Genomic DNA, 20172 nt, shown 5'->3' on the forward strand with positions numbered 1-20172 from the left:
CGATCGAGTCGTTAATGGGAAATGGAATGGTGCGTAGAAACTGAGTGAAATGCATTAGTTACGCAGAGAACGTCGAATTTAAATCGAGTGTACATTAGCGAGGATATTTTAATCGCTGTACAGTTATTCCTAATATTAGGTTATTGGAGTAATTGCGTATACTGTGCGATTCGTATAGTTTACGTGACTAAAAAGGGACGAGATGGTAAAAAAGTGACGGGAGGCAGAGGCGGAAGTCACTCAAGAGACGCTTCGCGATAGCTAATTTCGCTTTAAACATTGTCCATTATTTTATTGTAATAGACTATGCCACACCAGAAATCCAATGATACAAGCGAGAATGATTAGATATTACAGGAAATAATTTAGACCCACGGACAATGACGTGCTGTGTCATCCTTTTTGAGATAAGATGAGAATGATATTTTGTTAACGTGCCTTAAACATGTTTTTCAGAATTTATTTATTACTTTACTTGTCATTCAGATAATGGAATTAAAATTTGTTGTTTACTAACTTAATGACGAAAATTGGTTCAAAAACTAAATAATGAGCAAAATCATGAAAATTGATCAAAATCATGAAAATTGATCAAAATCACGAAAATTAGTTTAAAAACTAAAAAATGAGCAAAATTATGAAAATTTATCAAAATCATGAAAATTGGTTCAAAAACTAAAAAATCATCAAAATTATGAAAATTGATCAAAATCATGAAAATTGGTTCAAAAACTTTTCATATCTACGATTTTTTGAAAGAAACCCAGAATCTCTCTAACTTTTAAACATGGTTGACCAAAATATTAAATACACTGAATTAAGTAGAAAATGAATGGTTAACATAAGGTGGAGTGCTTTGTTAAATTATTGAGAAAGGGAACTTTTAAGATGTCCCATCACTGGAATCTAAATCAGAATAGGTTGTGACATCCATAATATTTACAGGAGTTCAAAATCATTAAAACCTACTTAACAGGTTTTTGGTTGTTGTACCGGGTGATCAAATAATAAGAGAAGACATGTACGGAGGAATTGCTGGAAATTGGTTTCAAGTTTGAAGTTTGTGGCAAGAAATCAAAGAAGTGAATATTATCACAGTATTATATATTTTTATTTTGTGACATCCCTTTGAGGCGAACAGAAGGAGCGAGCAGAGCGTTTTTGACGTCACAATGACGTAATTTGACAGTTGGTCAAATTATGGTTTTTTCAAACATACTTTCGCCAAAATACGTCTCTTGTCATATGAAATGCATTGGTGTCAAAGTGGCATTTATGACAAAAATCACAATCTGTCAAAACCTAATCTCAAGCAACTAAACGTGTTACATCATATGACATACACACCAATTATCCCCAGTACTGCATGTGATGTGACCGAACAAGTAAACTGATCCAATAACACCAAGTGCAAAGTAACGACACAGACGTTAGCGTCTATCGCACTGACATATGTTAAACGTAGTTCAGCCTGTGACTTTTTCCACTCACACTGTCAAATTCAAAACCAAACTTAACTTAAACTGAGCTTAAAACACAACGATGCAGATGGATGGTGAGTAAAACACATTATTGTTTGCAGAGATTCTTAGAGAGTAAAATTTTTATTAGTCATGGACATCGTATAGCTAAAATAATGTAAAGAGGAAAATGTCAAAATTTCATGGATAGGGTTGTTTGACAGTTGCTGACAAGACATCAATTAAGCCTACTGTCAACTGACGTAATATTTGCTCAATTTTTTTATGGAACTCTAATACAAATAAGGTCACTTTTCACAAGTGAGTGTCGTTATATTTACAGCTAAAGTCCACTCGTAAGATAATTTATTTAAAATATTAATTATGTTGTTAAACAGTTTAAAAAATACATTTATGGTTAATTAGTGTTTGTTCAATATAAAAGTGGTAATGTTTGTCTGAAACGGATTGGTTTCGGAACCGCGTTCTAACATCGAAAAGTCGTAACTGGCACAACGAAAGGAAATTAAAAAATGCGGTTTACAAATCATCTCGGTGATTTTTCTTCACGGGTAGGCAGCCACCAGGTTGGAAATAAACATCTCGCCTAGACATCCTCTATTTCACGTCCCCGGGCACAATAAGAAATCCCCTCGGCCACGTTGCGCTCGATCGCACTTTGCGTCCTTCGTGGATATGCCCTACGAAGCCGCTACCATAAACCACCACCTCGGTACCATGGCTGCTGGGCAGTGTGTCGTCGTCGTTCCGAAACGGTCCACCAGGTATCCGTTGCCCCGACGCGATTTACCATTCTCACGCGTCTCTTTCGACGCCGTGGGAACAAATTAATGCATTTTTATTGTTTGGGTTTTTACACCCCCGCTGAACAGCTCTTATTCAAAAAAGAACCACTCTACAATAAGTAAACTAGCAAAGTGTAACATTGAAACAATCCTTCATTGTCATGCGTTCAGAAAATGCAAGAAAATTTATTAACTCAAACGAAAACTTCGAATCTGCCAAAGCAGAAGCTTAGCTTGATTGATCAAACCGTTAGCGGGGGTTCGGGTGCCCCAGGGGGCGCCGCCCACGCACGCAACGGGCTGCGTCGGCGGCAAAAAGAGCCAATTTGATTAGCGCCGTTCGTGCCGCTAACGCATGGGAACAATGGGGGGCCCCGGAAGATCAGTCTCATCGCGGAAATGATCTGTTTTGGGTTTGGCGACCTTCAAATCTTCAGTTTATGATCAGTGTGAGTTCTATTTTATACAGGTGTGGTAAATCCAAAACCGACCATAGGAAAACCGTGTAACGGACAGAGAAACGTAGATAATTGCATGCGTGGGACAAAGACAGAAAACGAAAAAAATATCGAGTAGGCCATATTTTCAGTGCGCTGTTGCCAAAATCCAATACCGTCGACAAAATTAATTTTGTTCTTTGATTATTCTGAAGCGAGTTGTGTCAGGCATTACTCAAATGTACACTAACATAACACACTACTTTATTGTTGAATAGTAAACTTAATAAAATACCAATTAGAGTAACAAAAAAAAATTAATTTTGTCGACGGTATTGGATTTTGGCAACAGCGCACTGAAAATATGGCCTACTTGATATTTTTTTCGTTTTCTATCTTTGTCCCGCGCATGCAATTATCTACGTTTCTCTGTCCGTTACACGGTTTTCCTATGGTCGGTTTTGGATTTACCACACCTGTATGTTTCACCTATACGTTATGAATACATACTAACATTACGCCCGCTTATGCCTGCTTTATACCTCTCAATTAACAATTAAACTAAACTTTCATTTAAACTAAAATTAATTTATCAAAGCTGAAAGTGAACTTACAAGCGAGCCCATTTATACTTTCAATTTACACTAAACTAAAATTAATTTTAAATTAAAGTTAAACCAACTTTATTAAAGTTCGGCTTAATTCGTTTAAATTCGTTGACTTTCGGAACTATCACTGTCATACTTGTCATCACTTGTCGCAAATAGACTTTTGTGTTTAACATACGATTTTAAGTGGACTGTATTTAAATTAAACGATGCACATTAATAGGACTCACCTGCTCTTGTCGTTGTCACAAAATTATCGGTACCGAAGCCAGACTATTTGAAGCGGCTGTACGACGCGTACTGCCGGATTTTGTCCGCATAAATGTGCATTAACGCGAGGAATTTGTACATAAAAAATTATACTAAAAAAAACATGAAATCCCCGAATTAGTTCATTCGATCAAAAACAAGGAATTAAATAAAACTGTATGAGTTTCCAACATTCCGCCCACCATAAAACCTATGGTTGTGGTTTTATCCCAAAAAAAAACATATAAATGAAATTAGGCAAAAAAGAGAAAAGGAAAAAAAAAAAAAAAAAAAAAGAAAGAAAAAATAAACTAGATTACTAAATCAAGAAAAGGCAATAAAAGAAAGGTTATGTTTGCAAGTCATCGTCCTGGTAAAGGACAAAGCTTGACGACTGGACGCTGCAATAAACCGCCTTGTACCTTTAAGGTAACGACGCGAACAGTACCGTCAGCACCTGGATGCACCTTGATCACCCGTCCTAATACCCATTGTTTAGGAGGCGTGCGCTCGTCTTTGATAAGAACCAACGTGTTTGGCTTAATGTTAGGCAGACGGGTTAGCCATTTAGAGCGCTGTTGCAAAGTATGCAAGTAATCTTGGTTCCAACGCTTCCAAAAATCAACATGCATCTTCTGCAGAAGCTGCCATCTATCCAAACGATTCAAAGGAATGTGTGTTACGTCTGGCTCGGGGAACCCCGTGAGTGGTTCCATTGTCAAGAAGTGACCAGGAGTAAGTGGAGACAAGTCATTTGGGTCATCACTAATAGGTGAAAGGGGACGTGAATTTAAAAGACACTCAATCTGGGTTAGCAGAGTGTAGAATTCTTCGTAGGTAAGAATTTGTTCGCCAGTAACACGGTACAAATGACTTTTCACAGACTTAACTCCGGCTTCGCTGAGGCCGTTGAAATGAGGAGCACCTGGAGGGTTGAAATGCCACTTAATTGACAATTCCTTACAAGCCATTTGAGAAAAGGCAAGAAGCTGATTATACGCTCCTTTAAAGTTTGTTCCCTGGTCTGAATGAATTTCGGACACTCGACCTCTTCGCGCCATAAAACGGCGAAAGGCCGCTAGAAAGGTATCCGATGACAAATCGGAGGATAATTCCAAATGAATTGCCTTTGTACTGCAACATACAAAAAGACAAATATAGGCTTTAGTAGGTTTTCCTCCCCGATACCTTCCCATAGTAATGGAAAACGGTCCCGCATAGTCAAGACACACTTGAGAGAATGCTTTAACTTGGGTTAGTCTAAATGAAGGAAGATCGGCCATGAATGGCGCATAAGAGCGAGGTTTCATGCGAAAGCATTTGATACATCTAGACAGGCAGCGATAAATTGCGGAACGGGGAGATAATATCCAGAAATTCTGAATGATTAAATTGTGCAAAGTCTTCATTCCTGGATGAAAATTATCATTATGACTCTGTTCGATAATCAGTTCACATAATCTGTGATTTTTCGGTAATAAGACAGGAAATTTAGCATCTATAGATAACGAGGAGTTTCTAAGCCTGCCGCCCACCCTAAGGAGACCCACTTCGTCTATAAAAGGGGCCAACTTTCTAAAAGGTTTAGGTAAAGGGCTGTTATTACGACAGTTTTGTAGAATATTCGAAAAACTTTCTTCCTGGGCGTGTAATAGGAGCAGAACCATGGACCTTTGCATAGCATCCTTTGGAATAGTTTCCTGAAAGGAAGAAATCTGTCTTCTGGTGCGAGAAATAAACGTTAAAACGCAAGCAAGGACTCGTTGAACTTTTCGCAATGAGGAAAACTTAAACAGAAGATCTGTTAAAATAGAAGAATCAGCCTTGGTTACGTGAAGAGACAACTGTTTCTCCTCAGAAGATGTTTCAGGGGTACCATCCGACACTACTGAGCGCTGAGTTGGCCACATATGACAAGGGTGAGTAAGAAATTCGGGACCCTTCCACCACAATTTATGCTCGAAAAGTTCTAGAGGAGTGAGACCTCTGGATGCGCAATCGGCTGGGTTCAGGTCTGTAGGAACGTATTTCCATGAAGAAGAAGGAATCAACTCTTGAATACGGGCCACTCGATTAGCCACAAATGTTTTCCATCTGTGTGGCGAACTAAGAATCCAAGCAAGAGTGACTTGTGAATCAGACCAAGCATATACTGCATCAATGGTGAGCAGCTTTTCATAAGAGGATATAACAAACGTTAGTAAGTCGGCTAATAAATAAGCGGCACATAGTTCGAGTCGAGGTAATGAAACTATTTTGAGTGGCGATACACGAGATTTGCCCGCTACCAAGGAGCATTCTGTTTGTCCGTTACTGGAAATTGACCTGAAATACACAGCACAACCGTAGCCGCAAGAACTCGCATCGCAAAATCCATGGACTTCCACACGCGTAGTTGATCCTAGGCACGACATAAGACGAGGAATGCGAATTTTAGAAATTTCAGACAATTCAGAGGTTATTTTTTCCCAAGTTTTTACAATTTCATGAGATGGTATTTCATCCCAATCAGATTTGGACAACCATAAAAGTTGCAAAATGCGCTTAGCAAGGAAAATCATTGGAGACAAAAACCCAACAGGATCAAATATTCTAGCAATTTGAGACAATATGTTCCGTTTTGTACAGGGTACGTTGATTGGAGTATAACAATATGAAAATATGTCATTTTGTGGATGCCATTGGAGACCTAAAACCTTTACAAAATTAGGACCATCACTATCAAAAGTCAATGGCATCTGTGGATCAATAGCTTTTACCGCAGATAATAATTCGGAGCAGTTGCTGGCCCATTTTCTCAATTCAAAACCTCCCTTTTCAAGCAAAGAGATCAGCTCTTGTTGTAATTTAAGAATGTCTTTCACTGATTCAGCACCAGCAACGCAGTCATCTACGTAGACCGATTCGTCTAAAACCTTGGCCGCTAGAGGATGATTACTTCGCTCAAAAGCGGCTAATTCTTTCAGGGTTCTTAAGGCTAAATAAGGCGCAGAAGATACTCCAAAAGTGACCCGATTTAAATGGTATTCCTTGATACTCTCATCGGTCGAAAAACGCCAAAGAAAACGTTGATATTTTCTATATTCTGGCTTGATCAGTATTTGGCAGTACATCTGTTTAATGTCGCAAACAAATACGTATGGGTATATTCGAAATCTTAACAAAATAGAGGACAAGTTTTGATGCAGTTTAGGTCCAGCAAACAGTGTATCATTCAAGCTTAAACCCGCGGTACCCTTTGCGCTAGCGTCGAAGACAACACGGAGTTTAGTAGAGACGCTGTCTGGTTTAAGCACACAATGATGTGGCAAATAAAATGCGGTTTTAGACTGATAATCTGAAGTAGAAACCTCGGAAATATATTCCTTTTCAATGTACTCTTTTATAAAATGTACGTATTTTAAATGAAGTTCAGGGTTTTTATGTAATCTAGACTCTAGATATGTAAATCGCCGAAGGGCTTGTGAGTATGTATCACCAAAGTTCGGGTCTTGATGTTTAAATGGAAGTGGAACTATGAATCTACCTGAAGCATCACGAGTCAACAAGGAAGTGTAGATACTTTCACAACGCTGTTCATCAGGAGACAACAACTTCCTAGAAGTTGGCACTTCTTCCAGTTCCCAGAATTTTTTAAGTGCTAGTTCCATATGAGGATTCAAAGAAACATGACAGCTAACGAGAGAAGAATTTGATGGTACATTTCCAGCTGGACCCTGTAAAATCCAACCAAAGATTGTTCTAAGTGCAACAGGTTGACCTGCGTGACCAAAGATTTGACCAGATCGTAGTATATAAGGTACTAATTCTGCACCCAACAGAATATCTATGGAACTAGGGATTTGAAATTGAGGATCAGCTAGAGGTAAGTCTTGAATGTGCTGCCAATTGGTGGTATCAATTACCATTTTCGGTTGGTCTGAGCAGACTTTGGGTAAAAGAATGGCTTCAAATTCAAACCCTGGCTCAGATTTGCCAAAAGGCTTAATAATACAATGGGCTTTACCATAAGTCGGATTAGAAATTTGGTTATTGATGCCTTCAAGAGGAGTAGAGCACGGGTAACGCTTTAAGCCTAAACGATTGGCACAGCGTTCCGAAATGAAGTTGGCCATGCTAGCCGTATCAAGTAAAATTCGCGCCTTTTGATAATTCCCGAAAGCATCAAGAATTTCAACGATAGCGGTAGATAGTAAAATTGATCTTTGGTGCCCAAATGGCGAGGTGCACGAGAGTGCTGAAGCCGTTGAGGCAGTTTGAGAGTTTTGTACTCCATCAGAGTTTTGAGCTGCATCTGCAAGGTTATTTGAGGCTTGTGGGCCGTGAAAAAATGATGATTGAGAAGTTCCAGAATTTTGATTGTAAATTCTTGGAGAACCTAAATGAAGCAATGTGTGATGTTGTAAGTTACACATTTTACACCGCACTGTAGAAAGACAGTTACGTACGGTATGACGTGAACGCATACAGTTGACACACAAATTGTGACTCTTAACCAAAGCCAGTCGTTCGTGAGGTGATTTAGCTAAAAATAAAGAACATCGATACAAAGCATGAGACGCTGTACATAAGGGGCACTTTCGATCGACTGCATTTTGTTGGCCCTTATCTAAAACATTATTATTAAATAAAACATCGGTTCTATGAGTGTCTTTGAACTGACATTTGCTTCGGGGATTTTGATTAGCAACCTCAGATTTACCTTTAGAAGCAGGCGTCATAAACTCCACCGACTCCAAAGCCTTGCATTGATTATTCAAAAAAGTTGACAGCATAGCATATGTGGGAAACTCTACAGTACTATGTTCAATTTCAAAATCCATTCTGGTTTTTGTATCGAGTTTTTGTAAAAGTATATTGAAGATTATGAAATCCCACGAATTTGTATCAAAATTCAAACCTCTCAAAGAAGCAAGATTTTCAGAAAAGGTGTCAATTAACCGGCGAATATCTTTAGCCGTAGGCTTGAAGATGGGTTGTGTCAAATAAATTTCATTGAAATATGCAGTGGCTAAAACACGCTTATTTTGGAAACGAGTCTTCAAGGCATCATATGCTATCTGATAATTTGGGGCAGTTAACGGAATGGACTTGATTAAGTTGAGAGCATCAGCTTTAAGTGATGTCGTTAAATAATGAAACTTTCCTATGTCTGATAGAGTTGGGTTAGTATGAATAACACTGTTAAATAAGTCGTAGAATGCAGGCCATTGCTTCAAATTTCCATCGAAAACAGGTATGTTGATTTTTGGAAGTTTTGGAGTTAAAGTTGAAGTAAACTGCGTTGACGTTTCCTGCTGAGCAGTCTCAGACAATGTAAGTTCAAATTTTTTCCCTTTAACGTCATAAACATATTTATCTGCTAGACTTCGAATTTTATCTTCTAACTGAAATTCCGCGTCAGTTGAAATCAAAGAAACAATGGAGTTATGATACTCTCTAAACTCATCATGAATAGAGTCGACAAATTCCAATCTTGCAAACAAGTTTTGCTTATAAAACTGATCATCGGTATTATTCACCGCATAATTATAAATTTCTGACAATCTTTGTAATGACACTTTACGTCGCAGTCTAAGTTTATTCAGTTCGACAATGATATCTGCATCCGTCATTTTAGCTTATTGTTATTACTATACAAATTTAAATCAGATTTATATTTTAAATTGGTTTAAGAAATTGTCGACCCAAACTGAAAGTATACTACAAACTTGGTTTTTATCGCACGCAGATAAGCTAAAAATAGCCCAAACCCCAAATGCCTAAAATGCCCGAATGTACGGGTGATCAAGTGTACAGCAAAAAGTGTTCAAGTTGTTTAAAAGTGTTCAAAGTAAAATAATAACGACGTACAAATCACAAAATGCAGATGAGTTGCTCAAAAATGTTTGTTGTGTGACGATTTTGCCAAGCAATTAGTAATTCTGAAGAGAAATGAGCTAATTGTTGGATATAAGTAATGTAATACTAATTAGATATTTCTGAAGAGAAATGAACTAATTCGAGAAAATATCCGGCTCGAAGGACCAAAATGTCGCAAATAGACTTTTGTGTTTAACATACGATTTTAAGTGGACTGTATTTAAATTAAACGATGCACATTAATAGGACTCACCTGCTCTTGTCGTTGTCACAAAATTATCGGTACCGAAGCCAGACTATTTGAAGCGGCTGTACGACGCGTACTGCCGGATTTTGTCCGCATAAATGTGCATTAACGCGAGGAATTTGTACATAAAAAATTATACTAAAAAAAACATGAAATCCCCGAATTAGTTCATTCGATCAAAAACAAGGAATTAAATAAAACTGTATGAGTTTCCAACATCACTCATGATGTAAATTGCTGTCTTCTATTGCGATACGTAGTCTATTAAACTTGAATCGTCTATTTCCATAATTGGATTTTTTACCGAAAAAGTGGTTTAATAACAAATTTTTTTAATTATTTTAATAAAAATTTTCTTTATCCACAAAACACGCGTAATGACGATGACAATAGAAACGTCAACGTCAAACATCAACGTCGAACGTCCAGTAAGTCAAAACAGTCATTTATTTTTCTAATTATTAATTTGTAGTATAAACTTAAACAAGATTTCTTAGTTTAAATATTAATTTTAGTGGAAATTTAAATTTAATTTAATTCTTAAATGGGAGGTATAAAGCAGGCATTATAACGCCCTGAAACCTTTTTTAATATTAGCAATAGTATTTTTATTCTTTCATGCCATTAAAACTACGTATTCCCTACCTTAGGATGCTCTTGACTTTTTAGGTAATAAACTTTTGTAAGCTTTTGCTGCACTTTTTTTTAAATTTTCTAAAATTAAAAAAAAAAATGTAAAAACTGTCTTCTTAAAATTTTCCTAACTTAATTGACATTTGGTTTCAAGAACATACGTTTTTGGAGTTATTGCACCATTATTAAGTCATGCTTAAAACTATAGAGTAGTTGTGACTTTTCTCACTCGTTCTGTCACATGCAAAACTCAACCGAAACTCGGTTTAAAATTAGGCACTCCAATGAAATGTCAGAAACAGCTGATTTAAACTTTTGGAAGGGCAAACACGGCCATTAAAACACACTTTCTTATGAATTTGGCAGGCATTTTATGAAATATCAACTGAAAGTCTTTAGAAAATTGCAAAATTTAAGCTAAAACTCTATGTATTCACCAGAAAATGTGTTTTAATGGCCGTGTTTGCCCTTCCAAAAGTTTAAATCAGCTGTTTCTGACATTTCATTGGAGTGCCTAATAGACCATTTCGAGGTGACGTCACAAACGTCAAACGTAAGTCAGCCATATTGCCGGGGGGGCATACAGACCCACTAGTTAAATGTAAACCATAGAAATTTTCGATTGAGTTCAGAAGATTGTAGAAAAATGCCGTCGTTTTGTTCAGTCGTGCGTTGTGGAAATAGAGCAGAAAGGGATAAAGTTCGATTTTTCAAGATTCCCAAAGCGTTGAAGAACCGGGAAGAACAACTAAACACCTTGTCAAAAGAACGTCGACTTAAATGGGTTGCCGCTTCAAAACGTGGGGATTTAAGTAAAACCTTCCTTAATAATGCACGAATTTGTGCAAATCACTGTCTCAGGTATCTGTTATTATTATTTGTCAGTAGTACAGCATCTAACGAAGTATGGTTAAATAAAATATTGTTTAAATTTTTATGTATTGTGTCAGTTTTGTTTGGTTTTTTTAGGCGAACCAGCCAAATTGGAAGATAAGGACAATCCTGACTGGGTTCCTTCTGTAAATATGGGATATATATTATTACCAAAACTCAAAATGTACAAAGTGTATAGCGGCATGTTCAAGCAGTTAAGCGTTAAACAAAACGTCTCATAATAGTAAGTTTTTGTACAAAAGTTATAATTTATCTGTAATAAGACCTTTATATAGGAAGATGAGCATGAAGGTGAGAGAGCACGTTAGCTATAAACATGGACAGGGAACTACAGAAGTATCTGTATCTTACTTGGAACAACTTGAACAAATTGATGACAATAGCCAACTAAAATGTGAACAAAATGCTGTGTATAAATTGTCTATCAGAAGATTTTAATTTTGCAAATCAAAAAATTATACATTGCAAGAAAAATTAAAATCGTCCGGCTTAAAGATAATGATTCAAAAACATTATATTTTACAGGCTTTCCAAAAGCACAGATGATGTTTTTAGTTTTTAACAGTGTCTCTCCCTACATATCAACTAAATGTACTCTGCTTCCTTTTAAACGGTTTATTAAACACCAGAAGATCACAAATAACAATGAAAATCCATACAGCTAAATTCTTGTTGTCTGCCCCTCCGGCAATATGGCTGCCGTCGAAAACCAGGTGACTCAAAATGATCTATACGGCGGTGCAAATAAAGGTTAGTGTTTTTGCAAACCGGCCCAAGTGTGACATTTGCTCACGTGACTGTATTACTTCTAATCAAAATAATGGCACGTGACGTCACCTGTTCTAATTGAGCCTGTTTGCTTCGTGGAAGAATAATCAAACTGTTATTTCTGACAATGTCGGAAAAAAAAAACGTTGAAACCAAATTACAGTTTTGGATTTTCAAAATCGTCGCCGATTAACGTGGGAAATCTCATTAACTATTAACGGGCCGTAATTGTTTGTGCAATATCGACGAAGATTACCAATAAAATTCACCGAGATTAACCTGAACTGGAAAATTAGTAACGCTCGCAGATAATACCGTGAATTTGCCTACGAGCCAAACTATGAACACGAACTGAATTAAAAAAGAATAACGCACCTGTCATTAAACTATTTTCGATTGAAAGGCGATGGTGCCGAAAGTAGCGGCATTCTGCCGAATTTAAAGCCGCCGGTGTTACAGATGTGCGGTAAAGCGCATCAAAATGTAATGCGGTACCGCTCACATGTATTAACGACCCGTAAAGTCGTCACTTCACCTGATTTCAGGCCGATGAGGTTATGAGCCACCTACGCCCCTGATGTGACAAAGAGGTAAGTAACGCCGATAGGCAATTATTGTTTTTACTCTATAAGAACGATACAAATGGCACTCGTACACGAGGTTAAGAGCCCCTCCATCATCATAATACCGATAACAATTCCCATAAAGTATCGACAATAATAATGGCATATTAGCACTTATTCGAAAGACCCGAAGTCAGCGATTTGCGGCTCTAACGAACGTAAATTTTGCGCCTTAATTATTGCTCTAAGACGTGCGTTATTAAAGTGGAAAACGGCCTGTATGGTCGCGCGATTCGGAAAAATCGATTCGGGTGGAACGCCCTCTTGGAAACGACCATACCTAATGGGGTGTCAAAATTACGCAGTTAGCGGGGTAATCATATGAAATTATGTCGTTATGTCGTAAAGACCGTCTATGTTTTGCAGATAGAAAAAGTTGTAGTTAGAGTGGAGAGTCGGTGCGAAAATGACCAGCAACTGTCAACTGTCAAACAAGGGTCGTTTCCGCCTTCGCTACAGCCTTTAAAATCAAAAAGGGCTTGACGTACGTCCATGCAAACCACTTAACCAAAGCGGATTCAAATTGACCGATCATATTTCACTGGCTTGGTCGTTTTGAATATTAATTAACACGCTCGCTCATTAACTTCACTCTCATTGAGAGAACCGCGCCTCGTAAGCCGAACATTTCGCAAATCAATTTGTATCCTGCCAGGTATTTGCCCGAGATGGGGTTATAATTAACTGCACGTTACTTGAGGCTTTGTTCTGGATGCAAGACACATATAACTAAAGATAAAATCTTTATCTAAACGCTCCTAGAAGAGTTACACCACTTGCAAAGCAAAAAATGTCAAAGATCTATGTCGAAAATAGTCTTCTGATGGTTAGACTTTTTCACATATCTATTCCGTCGATCATTGCAATGGAAACGCATAGAAGAAAAAGTACTGTATTAATTATATTATACACGGTGTTGCCTTGGTCCTATAATTATGAGGAAAATTAAACAAAAATGGGATAACGAAGTCCAATGTGCAGTATTTTTACATTATAGTGTCACTGTTGGTAGTCAGTTTTGAAAATGCCACCTTCTTAATACACTTTACAACTATCAAGGGGCCCAGTGAAACATTCTGAAGGAACTAGAGTTTGTAGAACAGAAAAGGATGCCTTTTCTAATAGAAAACACTGTCACAATGAAACAGCCCATATATTTACTTACTCCCAAGAAGAGTTTTTACAAGAACACTACAAAAACCAAGTTTATTCAAGCCAGTGGTTCTCGAAGAAACATGGATATAGAGTAAAGATATATTTAGCAGAAGCTGACAAGGTGATTTACCTAATACTATAAAAAGGACTCTGGTAGAGGTATTAATAAGCTGCTAATACTAAATAGCTTATGTTTCAGGTACCTTTACTTGCCTAATCTGGAGTTTGAGCTTTCATGCTTTGAAAGGGTCCAAATTTAAAAAGTCCAATTATCAATTGCTCTAAAAGACTGAACAAAAGGTGTTTGAAGCTATGGTTATAATGGTGTTGTCAAAATCCATATGCAGAGTGTTGAAAAAATAAATTTCTAATAAGTTTCAGGTAATATTAGAAAGATACAAGTTACTTAATACATAAATTTGATCAAATGCCATTATTTTGCAGAATTAGCTCTTATAAATTTTGCCGTATCTTCTCTGACTATAAGGCTAGAAACAGGTGCTATTGTTAAATACTTTTCCATCAGATAGTAGGTTAAATTACTATTTTAATTGTATTATTTACACATTATGAAATATACAAATAAAATCTTTAAAAAGTACACTCAAGTTTCTTTTTTATCTAAGAAGTCTAGTTTTCTTCATAAACAATCATAAAATTAGATAATTTCTTTAACTGAGGTACCTACCTGCTCACAATAAATTGAAAAAACATGTTAAATAAATCACACAACAAACCCAAATTGATATGTATTTAATGCTGGGTAAATTTACGAAAGGAAATAAATAAACAATCTATATCACAAAACCAAAAAGCAAGTTCTTAAAACACCAACAATTCTGTTATAAGTTAAAACACTGCTTTAGGATTTAATAGTCCCCAGGATACACACATTGCCTAATTCTTGAAACGTTGGTATTGGGCTGTTAATGACTCGTTTGAATGCACCTATCTGTAATGTTCTTTCCAGATAATTTAAATTGAATGTTGTTGTTGTTCTCAAGCCAAAGTTTGATTGGAACTTTCCGCCTTTGTTTACCACCAAATGTTGCAAGTTTTCCAGTTTGGTGAAGAAAAATCTTAAATTCTACGAAGGTCTCGCAATAACAACACTAATTAATAAACTTAAACAACCCTAAATTAAGTTTTTATTTCTTCTGTATGTAGTTTTTGGTGTTTTTCAACTTTTTAAAATTCCTAACCTCAAAATGTTTAGCCGACTGTCAGTTGGGACTATGCTCTTGTTGTTGCTCTATTGCTCTATACTCTTTGTTCTCTTTGCTCATCTTCCACGAGCAGATGTGAACCTGGTGTATTGTTGGTTGCAGTAATAAACGGACCGATGAATTATACAGATTTCGAAAAAAAAGCATTTATTGCATGCAAAACATGTGAGATTCTTTTTTTTTCAAAACAATATAGTTTTCTCATTTTCATTTATAATTGCTTAATGAAAGATACATATTGTGAGGTTAAAAGGAGGAATTTGTCAATACGGCAACGTCCAAACAGGTGATTAAAAAGATGGATAGCCTAGCATGTAATAAACGACGTGCGTAAATTTCAATATGGCGGAGCACTTGATGACGTAGCAGATATGACAAAAAGCATATTGACATTCAACCGGGTGTAAAGTACTCACTTTCCACACCATTCGAAAGGGCATGAAAATCACAATAAAACAGTCGTAAACTCGAGAGTTTGAGAAACCTCTAAAAATTGCAATTCAAAATATTCATCATATTCAATTAGTTTCCGTATCAAAAATAAATAATCAATATTTGTGTCACTTGGAATAGTAAAAAACTTAACACTGCTTGAAGAAGTCGTCCCATAAATACCACGACATTGTAACTCGAAAATTATAGACCCATTACTCTGTTCAGTCACCTCTATTTCTCTTATTAACTGTTTACACGAGTAACAACAATACGACTGGCAGATAGATTAAATTTCTATCAACCGACGCGACGAAACAAACCGTTTTTCGTTCTGATTTTTTAGCAAACGACCATCCTTTAAATACCACGATTGCCTTAAAAAATCATGAATTGTAGATAATGAAACTCGTTCTTATGGAAGCCAAATCAAGAAAAATCCTGTTAGGTCGTGGCAGAGAACGTCTTGGTTGACTCCGATTGGTGTACTGCTCCTGGTTAGTGGTGCCTGAAGAATCTTGTAGGTGGACGTCAGTAGGTTCTGGAAGCTGCTCAGGAATTATCTGATGATCATTGATGTTACCTTGGTTGTGCTCAATGACTGGAGTTAAATCAGATGGAGATGGAATTAGAAAGTCAAAATTCATATTGCATCTAGAAGTGGTATCCATGCTGCGTTTCCAGATCTGATTGAAATGTCTACGATGAGTATCATCTCCTACTCCAACTTCAGCAATGCAGTTACCGATAATGCTCCGTATGGTACCATTTACGCGTCTCCCATTCCACAATGCAATCAGCAACAACTACTAGTGTTTATTGATAAGTAACAACTACTTATCAACAAACACTCGCACCAGCATTCATAAGGTGCAGGTGCAAACCCAACAAATCCTATCAGCAATTCTTCAATGTAATAAAAAAACAATCATAATGACAATCTCCAGGTCAATTGCATAAAGACAGGGTTGCCGATTAATAATATCGCCTTTCTCAACAAAAGCACCTTCTGGCGTTACTGAATACACATTGACTCACTTGAACATAAAAACAATAATCCGATGTTATAAATATTAAAATTAAACAAACCATTGGCGTGGGAATATACTAATCGGACCACAAACAAAAATCGATTAATGAATCAGAGAAAATTGTTATTTCAAACCGCGAACCGTCTGGAAAATAGCAAACAGTACCGACCGAACCCTGAAAACCGCCAAGCAGGTGCGGTAGTCGTATTTTAAGAGTTTTATCGAGTGTATAAAGACGGATTATGGAGTGATGAAACAGCGGATACGGCACTGAAGATGGACGATAAAGAGAACCCAAAAAGTATGTTAAGGTTCGCGGTGGCGAAAGAGGAAGTATTAGTACTTCCAGTTGTTCTTTAACGCGTGTATGTTTTGCCGGCCACCGTGAAATCTTCTTCGGTTTCGTTGCTGGTTTTGAAATAATACGGTTTAATTAAAGAAAATTGCTTTATTTTCAATGAATTTTTTCACACCTACGTTTATTAACCATACACCCACAAGGTTTCAGGTGGTGGTGGTAGATTTCACATTATTTCACATTATATCAATAATTCACTCAGCCCATCAAAAGAATGTCAACTTTCTGAAAAACGTTTTCTAAGGAAGATACAGTCGAACAAAAAATAGTGCTGCAAGAAATGGTTGTCCTTAAAATAGTTAAAAAAACAGGATTTTTGAACTATTTTTTAGTGACATTTTTTTTGACATAGGTAGAGGTAGTGTAAAACTGAACATTCAGAGAGACTTATGAGGGTCCAATTTTGTTCTGAATAGTCTAAAAAGTTGTTATTTACGAGTACTACTAAGAATAATCTTTTAATTCGTTTTTTCAGACTGCAATCCATTGTCGAGTGTCTGAAACTGGATTTCAAGAACTAAAAACAGTCCGGAATATCTTTAGATTGTGCTGAGAGTCCAAAAGTCTATTTCCAGGACTTTAATTAGTGTAAAATTCATTTTTCTGGGCTGAAACAAGTCTACAATTCAATTAAACAATGGAAACCCAAATTAAATTTTCTTTTTTTCTCAAGACTAATATCGTAGAATTTAGTGCCAAATTTTTTACTTTCATTACTGAAGAGTCTGAAACTTTTCAGTCTTAAAGCACTAAAAACAGTCCGAATTTCGAATAAAAAATTTTTTGCTCTTATGATGTGTAGCAGTCAATTTAATAGTGAAGAAGCTTGAAATGACATTATCCAGACTATGGACAGTGTACAAACTGGCTTTCAGGCCTGATAAGTCAAGAACTTTGTGAAGATAGTCTTAAAACTCAATTTTTCAGGCTGAAAACTTCTTTACAGCACAAAAAACTAGATTTCTAAGAAATGCTCGAATTTTTAGCGCTTAGATGTCTAGAAGTCAATTTAATAGTGACAAAGCTTGGAATTACATGTTTAATATGCTTATGAGAGCTTATAGGAGGCCTATGAAAAATGTAAAAATAGTTTTTTAAGTTTAGTATGTCAAAAACTTGGTAAAGATAGTCTTGAAACTCGATTTTCCAAGCTGAAAGCAGTTTTAAAAAGCACTAAGAATAGTCCAGAGTTTTAGGAAAATGAAAAGTTAGTTTTCAAGTCAATTTTCATGAACCTATAATGTCAATATTGTGTATTTAAGACTAATTTCTAAACTTCAAATACAAATTTTAAGCTTTTGATCTCAATTTTCAATTCAAAGTCTTTCAATTCGTCTGAAAACTATGAAAACTGGTTACAAAGACAATTTTTACCGTTGCAAAGTCAATTTACAGGTTTCTAAGTCAGTTTTCAAGACTAAAGTCTTTCAATTTGTTCGTAAACTAGGAAAACTGACTATAAAGTCATTTTTTAAGCTTCTTAAGTAAATTTTCCTTTTCCAAGACAATTTTAAAGTTGGGTTGGGTTGGTTTTGGGTCTTATAATAATAACTCAATTATCTCGTAAAAGAAGTTTCAAATCCGAATTTTATAAGAGATACTTTGGCGAATAAAAAAATTGTAATTTATGAAAAATATCCAGTGACATTACTTTATCATATTTACTTAAATGTACAGGGTGATTAACATTCAAAGGTAATGTCCGTCCAACACGCCTTGTCAATAAACTACGCGGAATAATCCAGTTAACCACCTTAAAGCGTACAATTCTGGAAGAATTTCAATATCAATGACGTTGGGAAAACGAATGGTAATGCAGAAAACCCTGAAGTTACCATGAAGTACGTCGTTAATTCAATTACCTCGCCAAATTTGTAAATTTTGTTTAGTCTGCTGCTAAAAAACTGTTTAACAGGACTTCGTCGTCTTCCTGACTCTCGTTTATTGAATTTTAAATATTGTTTTCTCACGGAACTTCTTTACGAATCTCCAACCAACATTCCAAGCTACAAAGTTGTCTACAAAGACAAGGAAAATCGTTACTAGCGGAACTTTTCAAACTAATGAACCTAATTCCATCATCAAACGGACACATTAAGTAACGCTGTTCAGATATTAACGTAAATCTCCTTCCAGAGCTTTGGTTAAGCACATTAACTCATTTTAATACAAACATGTCTAGCAGGCACTATTCAAACAACAAATATTGTTTTTGAGGTCACAGTTTTGTGTGAAGTTAATTCTGTAATTGACGGGCAAAAATAAAACAAAAAGTTTCTGTTAGACTTAATGGTTTTAAGTTATCTTCCTGAAGATGACTTTCGGGTCATAATTACAAAACTGGTCATTTTCCTCAATTCAAAAAATATCTTTAGAGTCAATTCCATCCTGTAACAAGAGAATATGCTGCAAAAGAACCCAAACTTATTTATTGTTACTTTTAGAGATGATTTCATTAATTTTTACTTTTTACTACGAAAAAGTGGTAATACTTTGAAATTAAAAAACTAATAGTTAACAATAAATATGATTTTTAAGATTAAATAAGCTTTGATGCTCAGGTATTTCTTCCAGACTAATTAATACAAAAAGAATTGGACGGAAAGAGCTAAAAAGCGAGAAAAAAGATATGAAAATTAGTAAATGTAAATTTTGCTCCAAAAGTTGTTTGTATTCAACGAAACTAAAAGAAGAAGAATTGAAAAGAGAAGAAAAAGCGCCAAAGTTTGGCAATATGAGTTTCTCGCTACCAAATAACAGGAAAAAAACGAATTGAAAGAAGAGTGAAAAAAAAGAAGAAAAAACGTTGTAACTTGACAACATAATTTTCTATTAAAAGAAGAGTTGAAAGGAGAGAAGAAAAGAAAAAGCAAAGACGCCAAAATTAGTTGATACCAATCTAAATAAAGAAAGGAAAAGAAGAAGCTTAGCAACTTGACAATATAATTTTTGTTCCTAAACTGTTTCTCAGCGCACCAACCTCAAACCATAAATCAAAATCTGATTTGCACACACTGCATGTTACTCAAATATGGCAAATGTGTGCTTTTGAGACTTGATTTTATGTTTCGTTGCTACAGTTTTTAGCAACTACATACAACCACTATAAATCAGCTTTATCGTGATGATAAGTACTAAACCAGCTCTTAGAATTCTGGTTCTATTAATTTCCTTGCAGTTGACCAAAATGAGTCACTCGAAATCAGGTTAAGGAAATAATTTCCATTGTCCGTTATGTAAAATGTCGTTAACTGAGACCAGTGCCTTGAACTTGCCCTATTCCACCTTTCCGGAGCGAATTCGCACAGTTCATGGTGGCTAATTTGACGAATTCCCATGATAAATTTGATTTTTTCTTGTTTGCGTTTTATTTCGTTTCGTTT

At 36.0% G+C, this 20172-nt stretch overlaps 1 long non-coding RNA gene across 1 annotated transcript in view; it reads left to right on the top strand.

The window, feature by feature from the left end:
* The window catches only part of LOC145724875 (uncharacterized), a 103694-nt gene extending 91958 nt beyond the window's left edge, over positions 1-11736 (top strand). Inside the window, exons 2-4 of the long non-coding RNA XR_014177104.1 lie at positions 10579-11163; positions 11272-11419; positions 11472-11736. This is a non-coding gene — a long non-coding RNA (uncharacterized LOC145724875). The remainder of the gene's footprint in view (positions 1-10578; positions 11164-11271; positions 11420-11471) is intronic.
* The last annotated feature ends 8436 nt before the right edge of the window (positions 11737-20172 follow it).

Source organism: Ips typographus, linkage group LG2 (assembly GCF_016097725.1).
Source record: "Ips typographus isolate SLU linkage group LG2, UJ_Ityp_2.0, whole genome shotgun sequence".
Taxonomy (NCBI): domain Eukaryota; kingdom Metazoa; phylum Arthropoda; class Insecta; order Coleoptera; family Curculionidae; genus Ips; species Ips typographus.